The 11,205-nt window shown below is 44.1% G+C and overlaps 1 long non-coding RNA gene across 1 annotated transcript; it reads left to right on the top strand.

Moving 5' to 3' along the window:
• The first annotated feature begins 2,364 nt into the window (after positions 1-2,364).
• On the top strand, positions 2,365-10,373 carry LOC144144970 (uncharacterized). The gene is made up of 3 exons (XR_013317389.1): positions 2,365-3,518; positions 5,413-5,472; positions 10,018-10,373. It is a non-coding gene; the product is annotated as an uncharacterized LOC144144970 (long non-coding RNA).
• Positions 10,374-11,205: the final 832 nt, after the last annotated feature.

Here is an 11,205-nt window from a genome sequence, read left to right as displayed (position 1 = left end):
GTGTCTGGTGGTGTATTGTGGGGTGTATGAGGTATAGATTGAAGGAAATATTAGCGAATAGGGAGAACATGGCGTTGGAGTCTACGAAGACGTAAAAATTAAAATAATGAAATTGAAGATGCATCGGGGCACCTGGATAGACGCATGGTTCTTCATTACCATTCGCTCGGAAACATGGGTCACCACTCTACTCGTGCACCTTGCTGCGGCTCTTTTCAAGACACAAACCGCGCATTCTGGAGCAGACCCAAAGGCTGGCCCAACTGCCCTTTGCGTTTTAACCGTTTCACAAGTTTCGTTTTCTCGCTTCAGCTTGAGCATTGGCAGCCTTTTGGTTCTTTGTTTTTCGCCAGTATCAATATTTCGTCGCCTTCATTCATATTAATCTTTTCTTTCCGCCTAGTCGGCCCTGGAATCGCTGCAGGCTTAATTTTAGATTGTCCGCAAGCGGTGGCGAGGCCCGTCGAAACGATAAATGACGGCGACTTCCGCCATTGTTTCGAGTTGTGTAGTTCCTAAAGAATATGTCGGAATTTATGTGTACGCAGCGTTGGCTCGCGTTATGACCCCTCCTTTCAACGTATCTTAGCGCACTCATTACAACTCATGAGCTTAGTGACTCGATTTTTGTCCACGGATGGACAGAGAAAATATTGCCTTCTCTGAGCATCCTACTCGCCTCCAGATTCACGCTACGGTCTGCATACTCCCTCAGAATGGCAATAAAGCTTGCCTGGCGTAAATACTGGGACACATAATGCAAGAAAATTGCAACCAGACCACGGACTCCGCGGCTAGGGAGCGCATCCTAGCCCTTCCTCCTGATCCCTGCTCACAAGACAAGGTTCTCCACGCTTGCCAATGACGCCTTGCGTCAAGTACTCCGCTTGGCTATATTAACGGCGTTTCTTTTCATTCGCGGCCAGCTGAAATTTTCATTAACGAGACTTGCCGATGCTGCTGTCACCCCTCACAAAATATTGAAGTGGATTTACCCAAGGCAAGTTACCACCCACCGCTTGACCCCATGTTCAGAGCCCCATATTGCGGGCCTAAACCATTTATATAGCACTGCGCTGCATTCGCAGACCAACCCTGCATTCTTGAAAGTACGCTCCCCAATAGTTGTTCACCATATAATACCACATACCATGTTCCTCAAGTCGTCGCTGCGCTGGGCACATTTTTTTGCTTGAGAGTGGTGTGGCACGAGTTGTGTGACCCGGAGTATACAAACACCTTGGTACCTCAAACTGCACCATTAGTTCCTGCACTTGAAGCTGACAACATGTCTTTTGAAGATTCAAGAAATGTTTATTCCCACCTCCCGGCTATTGCCATTTCGCCTTCTAGCCAACTGGCCTTCTAATTTAATATAAAGGACGTTTCTAGTACTGCTGGTATGGCGCTATCGTTGATCCCACATTGAATTAGAACGACCTAGGCAGACGCCAGTGATGCTTTCAACACGTCTCTCAGTCGCTCAACGTCAATCAAATGTAAATACAGTTGAATATTCACCTAGAAAGGGGATGCACGCATGTAAAGTTGTAGTAAACCTTTTGTTAAGCAAGTACTGAAGCGGTCAACCAAGGAATAACGGCAGCGCAAGGAGCACGTTTCAGTCAGCTCTTGTTCATTTTTGTCGGTACTGAGAGAATCATCATGAAACGTTTTTTTATTTATGTATGGAGAAAGCGTGGTTGATCCTCCACATACCGCGGGCCAGGAAGTCGTTAGATATTTCACGTGCTGTTTACAGTGCGGGTGACGTGTCTTCATGCCAGTGTAGGTCTGAACCAACAATTGAAGATCTCGGTTTCGAGCTTCCCTTTGCGTCAATATATGTACAAGCAGTTTTTAATCCTAGAGCGACGCTCAAGAGTAGTTTGTTATTGGCTACGCAAACCAAAACTCCCAGCACAGGCGTCAGAGTACCGCGTCGGAAAAACGGATCACTAACAAACACTAAAATGACGCAGTCGCTACTACCAAACGCCCCACTGTTGTAGGTCCCAGGTGCCTCCATCATAGCGTGAAATAAGGACGCGCCTCTATCACAAACGTGTTCAGGGCTCATGTACCGTTTTTCATATCCCTAAGAATTCGGGAAGCGTGTTGCTAAACTTGGTGAATAGCAAGACGTATCGAGATAGGCGTAAATCGGACACCCGAAGTTGGCAACTGAGTTACGAACGGCCGGTCTGGATAACGCGAGTGGTCCTGCCAACGCAACGTATACGTCAATCCTGGTCAGTCAGCCCGGGATTTGACGTATAGAATGTGCGGAATTCCGTCCTTTCAAGGCGATAATACAGATTGTAGGACCATAAGGCTTGTGCGCACCCTGTGGATTCCGCTGACATAAATTCTCTGAAAACTATTGCCTTTTAACGGTGACGCTGCACGTCTTCTAGAAGACGATATACAGAAAGGTGGATCCACTGTATGTGCGGGGATTCCAGTAGGCATAGTTTTTTGGTACTTGGGATCCTACGGGATGCATAAAGCTTTGTCCAGTATCATTCGTGTTATATATGGTAAAGCGCAGCAGACACTTTTTTCGTTTTCATACAGGCGACAAAAGCAGAGTTTACAACCATGATTCACAGTGAAGCAAAAGCCACGGGCGGGAGCAAGAAGCAAACTCTAGGTCGTCAAGCCATTACTGTAACTACAGGCCACAGGAACGTATCTGGTCGCGAACTAAATTCTCCCAAGAAAACATTTCTTCAATGAACTGCCGGTTATTATTACGCATTAGGTCCGACGAAGCCTGCGTGCTCTGGAAATACTAAAAGGGTTACAAAATTTTAGGTCGTATGGATATTTTCAGAACTGAGAAATTAAGGTTTTAAGTTACAGGAATTGCTTTATTTAGCCTCTTTTGCAACCAACAAATGTCGAGCAAAAATGTTATGCACTAGTGTGTCCCCATTCTGCTAGTGGTGTCCATTTCTTGAAGAAAGTTTTTACTTCTACACAATGCTGTTGCCGAGTAACATAATGTGCCTACGGTATTTTTGCAGCGTAAAAATTGGAGAAACTTGTTCATACTCAATTGCCACAGGTGGCCATGACATGCGCTTCCAGTGCACAGGATGTGCGTCGTTTCCTTTTAGTTCCAGTGCCATCGTTCCAGACCTTATCGTCCGGATTGCGGTTCAATGAAAGATAATTGCTTATGTCTGTTTTTAATCCATTTTCTCTTGTTTTTGCCTAAGCCGGGCTTAGGACAGGAGGCGCCAGCATTTCCTCTTCACGGGATGTTTGTGCTAACCTGTGATCAGGCTTCCCCTGACGACATCATGTTTTATATACAGTCCAAAGGAAGTTCAAAGCTCTCTGTGAAAGCATCTTTCTTTATTTCTTTGCCATTTTGGTAGGCATCTGAGCTATAAAAGGATGTTAAGTAGAGGCTGCACCGACAAAAAATATCGCCTTCACATCTATTCCACAAGTCTTCATCCAGAAACAGCGTGAGTCCTGCAAGCTGATTGGACTTTTTTGGCACTCAGGTAAGTGTCAAGCTGCCGATGGCGTGTTCCGCCAAATGGCTATTGAAATGTCATTGGTTACAAACACGAACGTTGATGAATAGCCAAAACATCAAACACTGGTTATAAAATGACTTGAAACTAACAACTTTAAGCTCGCCAATCGAAACAGAAAGTATATTTCATATATTGGCTTCACGGCGCAGTGAAGTATCAATCAAGCAAGGAGTCGTCGCAATCTGCTAATGGCTACTCTTCGAGACTTGTAATAGCGGCAAAGAGCGGAGAGAATAAACTGAAGCGTTCGTAACAAGCTGCGTTGCGGAAACAACGCCTTAATTTCATTGAGGCTCGTGGTTGCTCGGAAAAATAAAAGCAGACGCTTGAGCAGCGCAAGAAGCTCACAGATGAAAATATTTAGGGTTCTTTTAGGGGAGTTGTACCTGAAAACATCATGTAGGGCTTCCTTGCAATGCTCGACGGGACTTAAATTGGTACGAGAACCAAGATTATGCAAGTTTTGAAATGAAATAATGATGAAGAAAAGTAAAGATTCGGAAGAAGTAATGTGTTTCCGCGGTCATTGAAATTAGTGCATTTACCGGAAGTTTACAAAAAGTCAATTTTACAAGTTTGAACAACAAACCAAAAGTTAGCTTCAATTTACGTCTCGAACGGGATGTGCGATTTTTTGTGATCGCTATATTGAATGCACTGTCTCACTAGTTGAAGCAAACGTTTCGCCTGCATCGAACTAAGTTTTCGTTACAGGATAAATATGGCTTTAAGATAACCCAAATAGCTTAAATAAAGAAACTTTTGCAATAAAAAAAAAATAGGCGTGGAATAGCCAATTGGTCTTGGTACAGCTTGATTTACCTAACAGGTAAATCGTGGAGTTTGGTTTTACTACACAAGTTGGTTAACAGCTTCCATACTCCCACACAGGATATGCTTGTGCGGACGCTACCATTGGCACGTTGTAGTAGCAACAGACGAGGCAGTTTGTGGTGGGATACCTTGGATGAAGATTCAGAAAAGTTAAGATGAATGTGAGTGCACGGGGGGGGGGGGGGGGTACTTGAAGCCAGGCCAAAATACGCACTCGTCCCGTGCAGCCCGGCTATTGTTCTGTATTGTTTTTGTGTTTAGGAATTGGTCGGTTGGTGCTATGAAAGCGATCGCGCTTAACGCACAGACGGGATTCTCAATGATCGGATATCATTTGACGCTTCAATATTGGGGAGAAAGTAAGCTACGGAAAAATGAACTGAGACAATATTATTGCCCATTGAAATATATTGATTGATTCTAGTGTTTAACGCATCCACTCAACGCAGGTGATGAGGCGCGGCGTAGTGGAGGATGCCCAAATAATTTTTAACGCCTGGGGATCTTTACGTGCACCGAAATCTCTTACACTCGGCTGTTTTTGCTTTTCGCCTCAATCAGAAAAGTGGCCGCCGCGGCCGGGAATCGAACCCGCCCCCTCGTCGTATTGAAATGTACCTGTTTTAGAAGAGAAAACAATTACTGTTGCAAAAATGAACATGAATACGTCCAAACTTTTGTCAAACTCAATATAGAGGCAAAATGTCTTAACACGTAAATAGGTATTGGTAAAATAACTAATAATGTAAAATATCGAAGTGTAGTGCGTGAGAACAGTTTCGTGAAGAAAACAAAGCCGTAATGATAGAAATGATAGCAAATTTAGTGCTAGTAACTAGCCCTCAAATGGAACAGCAACTAGTACATTGTATCGGCCATGAAACAGCCTTTCTTTTTTCGCGTTTTTAGTGCTCTTGCCACAGTATATGCAGTGTATATGCGCTCCCTTTGTGGCACCATGGTTTTTTTGTCTTTGTAGTCTATCGCTGTTGCTCAAATTGTATTGCAATTTTTGTTTTCGCAGAGGAAAACATGGACTTCAAGACTGGAGTTTTCTTTCTTGCATTTGCTTGGCTCCTATGCGGTACGTCAGAGCTTTACGAGAGAGTTGCTTCAACCTTATTATTTTGGTAAATGGAATTAGCAAGTGTCCAAAATTGTTTTCTGTCCTGACTGTTAACGTTTTTATCACCGTTGAAGCTAGCCGACAGGACGGAAAGGCAGCAGAACACATTTTCGCATTGCAGGAACGCAAGAAAATCTAAATTCGCGTTTAGAGCCTTTTTGGGGTACCATGACAATTTTTGGGGGATAACAATGTCGCGAACAAGAACATCGCGATATTTATTTGAAAAACAAAGGTATCCGAAAACGTAAGACAGATGAATCAACTTCTATATGGCTACACTTTGGGAAGCTCACGTAGTCCAGATTAGGTGAAGTTGTTTAACAAAAGATTCTAAAGGATAAAGTAGGTTCGGGGTGGTACTATCTATTTGACCATATTTATAGCGTTTTTACCAAAGAAAGGCCGCATTTTTTGTTTTATTCCTAGTGTATGATTGTGGTTGCAGCAAATCCACAAGTTCAAGTGCAGCCTTTAGGTGGCCACGTCATTTTCAAGGCATTGGTTAAATTTGCCTAAAGAAATAATTTATCCGGAGTCACCCTCTTTGACGGTTAAGGCTGTACAGGACTAAGTGTAACTGCAGAGAATTAAGTAATTGGTAAGTGGTAGGGAAGGAAGATATAATTTAAGAAAGCTAACCCTTAGAATAGCAAAAGCTGATAAAATTATAAATAGTAAGGCAAAATCTCTGAAGGGGCGAAGTCATTGAATTTTAAGGTAGAGTTAACCGCAAGGTTACAAATTCAGTCTGCTGGGAATGCAGAATTTGAAATGTACCATAAAAAGATCGAATGGTGAAACAGAACGGTACAATCACTTTACACCAACAGTGTACGTACATATATTCTTCAGTAAATTTTCACTTAAACTCCAACGGATCAACCTTGATTTACGATGTTTAGGTGGGATGCAAGACCTAAGGGCATGGTTCCATATTGAGGACGAATACACTTATGCTTCATGTCTGCAAAGCGAGGACAAAACTAGTGAAATAAAGTAACCGATTTTTCGGACTGTGTGGGGCAAGACGATGACAGGAATAGCTTTTTTCTACTAACGGGCAACCCAATGTCTTTTCAGAACCTGTAATAGCTCTAGAAAAGAAACGTAACGAGGTCAGCGACGCAAAAATGAAAGAATTGCATTTGGGAAAGCGAAAGGTTGAAAGTGTCAGACACGACTGTATACCGAGAATTAGTGGAGGGTCAGAAACAAACTAACGTAAAACCACACAGCAATACATATTTTCAAACTCCAAAACTATAAGACAAGATCAAGGAGCATCCGTAAGAGCAATAAAAGAGCTTGTGGTTGTCAAGGTAAAATTCACTTACCCATGCAAGAAACTAGTAACGATACCAATAACACTGGTGGGTAAAATTGCAGTACCGTAAATGTTTCATGTGAATTTTCCCGGTACTTTAAGGTAAGAAAGCGAAAGGCGCAGAAAATGCGTCGCTACAACAGTGCATACTGGGATGCGCATATGTCTTTGATGGTCAGAAGGTTAGATGTGTGCGGGACGCAGGAGTGACTGCGAATCTTCTAAAGGATACAAAATGCATTGCTTTACGAATGGTTGTAGTCGGTTGTTCGTCAAAAAAACGATTGGTGGGGTTAAATGGCGAAACTGTTTTTCCATGTTACCGACCACATGAACAAAATAAAAATCTGGGAGAGCTACGGCTTCATTTTTCACAAAATTGATTGTGAATGAGTTTGAACATTGAGAACAAGCAAGCCGTAGCGCTCCCGAAATGACGCTTTGTTGTGTAGTAGCAGTCAACGACCTGCAAATTACAGTTTCTTCAAGAAAGATAGCAAATATTTTCAAGAAAATTTCGAAACTTTCATGCCAAAACAAGAAACAATGCAGTCAAAACACTTTACCAAGCCTCTGCCGATACTTTACGCGAGTTTGAATATAGCCACCCAGTACGTGAGATTGTCAGCCGGGTGTAAGCTTTTCTTGTTCATGAATTTTTTTTTGTCAAACAGACAAGTGTTCTCAAATGGTCGCAAATTTGTTTTAGTGTCATGCAGAAGAGTTCTGTCATGCTTCTCCTGATGCTAGTTGAGTGAGTTGGGCAAGCTTCCTAGAGATAATAGAACAAAGAGCATTCAATGTTTATCGAGACGCAAACACAGAAGCTGAGAGGTGCTGCACCGTCATTTATCATTGTCTATTCTGACGAGTCTTATCGATTTTTGTAGTTGTATTAAGGTATAGAGTTCATGGCCGTTGTACAAATGATCCTGGGAAACGTACGCTAACCTGCTGTGTGGGATGATTGAGAGTGTGTGCAGCCTTTCCTGCCGGATGCCCGGAAGATACGTTGTCGCCCTTTAGTCCTTACGTGGCGGGCTACACTCCTAATATGTCCCGTTGTTTCTCTCTTATAACGTATTATTCTGCAGTGTGTTTCGGGATGGCCACACGTACTTCTTTCCGGTGACATGGCCTCTCGTGCTGTAGGCGGCCATGGAATGCTCGAGAAAGGTTATATTCTACGTGGAGCAAGAATTCCAAAATTTGGACGTAACAACAGCAGTTTTAGATTAGCCGTTGCCCTCGCAATCCAGGTTACTGGATATATACCAGTTTTGAAACTGTCCACAGGCCCCATGTATCAAAAGCCAGTATTCGGTTCTCCCCCCTCCCTCCCCCTGCGCTGGGGCAAGCACGGGACAAGTTGACTATACTCGGTTACAACTCAAGAACGGCACCACCTCATGTAGTGTATCACTCCGCTAAGGCGCCGGACCCGTGACGTCCGTGCGGGCGCGTTTTGAAAGGGGTTTGCTATGAATGCGTGATATTGTCTGCCTTGTCTCACGCAGTTTGTTTGTCGTCACTGGAGTCGTTTATACGCATATTAGGGAAAAAAATCACGGGAACGGCTCACGTCACGTTCAAAATATTCCTAGTAACGCCTTACTTGCGCCACGCGAGGAAACATCCGGCTACGGTGATAAGGCACAGCAGCAACTTCCGGTGCCGTTCTTAAGTTGTCACCGAGTATAGCCTATCGTCTGTCGGCGGAAAGTGAAAGTAGTATTCAACTGCTGGCGACTGGAACAAAAACTTAACTAACTTCGATAAAGTATTACTTAATCACAATTTTTTGTAGTGTTCAAACGCTGGAAGCTGCTGCTGTAAGTCATAAAGAGAAAAAAAAACATAGAAACATATAGACAGTTTACGTAATTATTGTCTTGTAAATAGGAATCAAACTTTATTACACAAAAAATTGTGATTAAGTAATACTTTATCAAAGTTAGCTCAGTTTTTTTTTCTAGGAGCGCGCCAGTGCACTTGCCCCTCTGGTTCAATGGAGGAGGGGGGCACGCTCGGCCAGGATTCTGAAGCGGAGTTTCGCACCTGGGGCGGTATTCCCGTGTTTTGTCCCTTTTGTGTCCCTTTAAAAAGTGTCCCTTTTGAGCGAGCCCTGATTGGCTAAAAGCGAACACCCGGATGTGACGCCCTGCAAGCACGGCGGAGCTACGAGCCGTGGCTACTCGGAACAGACGATTTGGAGCAGACGGTTTTTCGTCGCGGTTCGCTCCCGGAACAATGAACACATAAAAGATACTCTGATACGGTTTCAGTTCTTTAAAATGCGTTTGCGAGAACAGTTACACTATTTGAATAAAAGGCCCAGTGCTTAACCGGAAGTACGGATGAAAGGGACGCAAAAGGGACGTTTTCGAAAGGGACAGTTACGAGAATACCGCCCCTGGTATATACTGAAGAACTCTGCTCGCAACGTCCTTGCTTTTTTTGGGAATCCAAGCTATGTGGCCGCTAGGCGGGCCACCAACAACTGTTCTGTGAAATATTTGGGGATCTGTGCTCACGCTTTGTGATCTCGCTTCCCCGCGTCTTTTAATATCCGGGGTTTTGGACCACTCGCTATAAGCAGGATGGAAGTTTCCGAAGACTAAATATTTTGTGGGGTGATAAGGCTTGAAAATAGGTAGACGGGGTGAAGCAAGAAGTGCCTTCGGTAGAGAAATAACGATCGCTTATGGAAATGTCAATGGAAGGCCTGTGCCTTGGTGATATGGCTAACAGTCTGCTGGCAGCCACTCATTTGACATTTTTAAAGACAAAAGAGTTTACGCCACAGGAAGACCCACCGGGCAGTGCCTGGGGCCGCATACAGCCTTGCGGTCACTGACACCTGGACCCCATGTTCTACCGGTATGTTAACAGGCTTGTCAAACGTGTATCGGTGTGAAAACAGCATTGGAACGTTATTATCTGCTAATGGAAGATTTGCGGAATGTAGGCGAGTGCAGCAGCCGTAGGGGGCTATCAATAAGGTAACAAAACTTTTCTAGGAACGCAGATATACTCCTAAGGAAACGTAACAATCTTATTGGGTGGTATATTACAAGAAAGTTCACTTCTTTGTGGCATGTTCTCTCCGGGTATTCGCGAATAATAGTACGGGATTCGTTCGAAATACACTACAAAATGTCTTTTAAAATGCGCAGGTGTGATCGGCCAGAGCACCGAAGATCCCACTGAGAGCGAGCGGCCTGATCTCGCTGACGACGCAGCAACCATTATTCAGGAAATAATCAGCTACGTGGGATCAAACCCTGCGATCACGAAGGTGATCGGCATGATACCCAAAGATTGGATCTCACAGGCTATAAGCATGGTGCCCAGCAGCTGGCTACCAACCATAATGAGCTGGTTTACCTAGGTGCTGCAGCGCCTATCTGGAATGAAGACTGTGCTTCTTTAGGAGAAGCTGTGAATTTGTGGACGCAATAAAACTACTGTAATGTGCAGTTGCAGGCCAGCATGGTTTTGACCGGTTAAATAAAGCTTATGGCTCATTGTACCTGAATTGCTGTTTCATTTCGCGATCTCTGTGTAAATAAAGTAGCCGGAGTAGGAGCTCATGTTTGGCCGTTCTTTAGGTGGATGGATCGTCTTTCCGTAGCACTGGATGACATTTGCTTCTAGGACACCGCCAAAGTTTATAACTTAAAATTATATGCGCCTTGAGGGGATTGAACCAATCCTTACACAACTTTGAGCCTACTCAGAAGCACTTATTGCAGCAAAAGCTTCCATAGTGAAAAAATTGGTTCTCTGAGGCTGGTTGACATTAATAACATTTTTTTAAGTACATAATGCAGATTTATAAATACAGACAAAGGAAAAACACAGACTAAGCTCCATGCTACGGCAACATAATGCTGTACATATGTGGCGATAAAAACATAGGTCGAGTTGGTATGCCCGCTTCTTTGCGTATCGGCGATGCTGGGTGCCCCCACGCCATCGCTCTTTCTAGAAGAGCTCGAGGATCTCAAGATAATTTAAGTTGTTCTAATTAGGGGTTGAATATACAATTCGACACGTCATCGCGACAGCAGTGCGCGACATGGAATTTGGCCCCCAGGAGATTGCTACGTCCCCGTGGCGTGAATGAAAGACCACTGCGCCCTCGGCTACTCCGTGCATTAGTAGAGCGGAGGCAGTAATTTTGCCCCATGAGCGACCTGGTGCGAGTGAAGTATACGCATGCCTTTTGCGCCCCATATAGCTTCAACGCGGGTGCGGATGTGAAAAGGTGCGTATTGCTTTTTTATGTCTGCTTATGAGACTACAGGTCTCTGTGCCACAGCCAATCGCGCAGCTGCTCCTCCGATCTTGCGCGTGGCAAG

This window comes from Haemaphysalis longicornis, unplaced genomic scaffold (assembly GCF_048455015.1).
Source record: "Haemaphysalis longicornis isolate Haplotype H1 unplaced genomic scaffold, Haemaphysalis longicornis Haplotype H1 scaffold_7, whole genome shotgun sequence".
In the NCBI taxonomy this organism is placed as follows: domain Eukaryota; kingdom Metazoa; phylum Arthropoda; class Arachnida; order Ixodida; family Ixodidae; genus Haemaphysalis; species Haemaphysalis longicornis.
The sequence above is the reverse complement of the archived record's forward strand: the minus strand, read 5'-3'. Positions and strand labels throughout refer to the sequence as shown.